We start from the raw sequence: 2630 nt of genomic DNA, 5'->3' as shown, positions 1-2630 counted from the left end.
GAATATCCCCGAGAAACCTGGAGTCTGTAGTACTATTTTGAGGAAGCCACACTCTGCCCTCGTTTCCCTCACACCTCACAGCTAGAGTGTATTCCATCATTTTAATTACTCCCCTGTCTACCCCTTGGCTCACTCCCTCTGGGAAACCCAAATCTTAGCTTCTCCCGAGTTTCTGAGAACATCGCTGGAGGAAACACCAACAGTCTTTTGATGTTCTTGCATGGCGGGGGTTTTCATCGCCTTACCTGTGGTACAGGCTCAGAGCTCAGTCTTCTCTCCCGGGCATCTGAAGTATTGCCTGGAAACGCTGAAAGCCCCAATGCATGCTGGTAAATATTTAGGGCTCTGATGGAGCATTCACGGATAATCGTTTGGTTAGTTGAAACTGCTGTCTAACTAGGGCCAACATTTAACTGTCAAATAAAAAAAATAGGTAGTGCTTATTTGAAACTTATTGATAAGTATTGGATCCCCAGTTATCGGGAATCCTCCACCAATGCATTAAGCCAATCAAGCAGAATTATTGAGTCCAGGTTTAAAAATCAGAACAAAGCAACTCCGGGGTGATTCTTGGAAAGGGAGGGGGAGAAAAATCACATGGTGGGTCTGAGGACCAGGTCTTAAATACCCTGCAGGCTGGTCTTGGGCAGCTCTTGGGGAGGCGCTGAGCGTTGGTGGGTTCTGGAGAGGGCAGCTCCAGGGAGCTGCTGTTTGGCATGCTGAGGGCAGGGTTTGGAATGGGGCTCTGAGCTGGAGCTCCCCAACACATGTATCAATCAATAAGTGTCAATATAAATATTTTAATTATATGCAGATTAAGCGGGATAAATATGCATTCATAACATCACTCCATCATCATCATCATCATCATCATCATCATCATCATCATCATCATCATCATCATCATCATCAGGCAAATTCCATGCGACATAAAGGAAAAACTCAGACGAGGTCATTTTCTAAAACAGACAAATATTTTTCTTCAACTATTATTTGTTGGTTGCAAAGTACAGTATTATAAACAGGGGATTGTCTGCTGTAAGATGTGTCTAGGGTCTGCAGCTTCTCCCCAGCACAGGAAATCTGTTTGCCTGAGCTACAGCTTTGTCTCCAGCACCCACAAAGGACCTGCACTTGATCTGAGCCAGGACTTGAGAAGAGATTACACTGTGTTTCCCTTCCACACAGAAGGCACTCAACACATGGACCACGAGAGCATCCCCCAGTTCCTGGAGCAGCTTAGCAGAGTGAGAAGAAGGAATCTGATAGGTTCAGGAGAGAGGCTCAGACAACAGGCAGGCACCACACCCTTGACAACAGTAACCACCCACCCTCGAGTGTTTTAAGGGCATCTGGTCTTAGATGGTTTGAGGTGGGATGGACTGCTAGACTCTCCTGTGTACTGGCAGTGACAATTTCTGAAATAAACAAAAGCTTCTTGTCTCTGTCTGTAGTACACACGTCTCCACCTCTGTGATGAAATATTTACAAACCCGTGCGAATGCACAGCACTGGTCTCCATGGCCCTGGGGCCGATGAAATAGAGGGCTGATGAAAAATCTGGCTACTTTAAGCTTTAAAAATTGATGTTTCTTTTTAAAGCATGTTTGGGTTTTCAGAAAGACTGCCCAGAAAATGGGGAGGGGTCATTTACTATTTCCATCCTTTGCCTGGTAAAATGACTCTAAGATTATGTCGTTTAAAATAAATGTCAGGTAAGGGGTGCTACTTATCAGTCATCCTGTATCTGGAACTGTATGTGAAAGGGAGGTTGGTCCCCCGGAATTGGTACGGGACACATACAGATGCCAAATTCTCAGCACAAAGGAGATTTATTAGCCTGGAGGGGAAAGCAGGTGGGGAGGGAGTCTGCGAAGGTGACAGCAGTAAGCACAAGCAAGCAAGGAAAGAGTGTCTCTTCCGGAGTGGGAGTTTCAGGGAAAGGGAGGAGTCTCTGAGAGGGGGAGTTGGTAAATTCTAATTAGACATATTGGCCAAATAATGGATTTTGATTTGTAGAGTTTGGTGTTTTGTCTCAGGAATGAGTCAGTGACCAAATAAGGGACTGCATCTTGGGGGCTAGCTTCAGGAACGTAACAGTTTTAGCAAGGGAGAGGAAAAGGGGTAAAAGGGCAAACCCTGCAATGTGTGCAGTTATCAGGCCTGTGTTTGCCACCCTTGGTCTTCTAGAGACCCTCCAGTGCTTCAGCTTTTGTTGTAATAGGAGCGGCGGGGCTGCATCCCCAGCACCCCGGCCGCCTGCTAGCTTATGCCCGAAATAACAACACATAAACTGTATTCATTTAAACACTGCTTGGCCCATTTCTATCTAGCCGCTTCTAGGCTAATTCTCACATATTAATTTAGCCCATCTCTAATAATCTGTGCAGCACTGCTAGGTGTGCTTACCTGGAAGATTCTAGCCTACATCCATCCTGGGTCGGAGCTTCATCGCGTGTGTCTCAGAGAGCAGAGCTATCGCCTCTCGCATCTGCCTGGGAGCGGGGAGCATGGCGCCTCTGCTCCAGAGAGCATGGCGTCTCTGCTCCAGAGAGCAGAGCTGTCGAGTCTGAGCTCACTTCCTCTTCCTCCCAGCATTCTGTTCTGTTTACTCCTCCCACCTATGTTTT

The sequence above is a fragment of the Microtus ochrogaster genome, unplaced genomic scaffold (assembly GCF_000317375.1).
Source record: "Microtus ochrogaster isolate Prairie Vole_2 unplaced genomic scaffold, MicOch1.0 UNK2, whole genome shotgun sequence".
NCBI classification, from domain to species: domain Eukaryota; kingdom Metazoa; phylum Chordata; class Mammalia; order Rodentia; family Cricetidae; genus Microtus; species Microtus ochrogaster.
The sequence above is the reverse complement of the archived record's forward strand: the minus strand, read 5'-3'. Positions refer to the sequence as shown.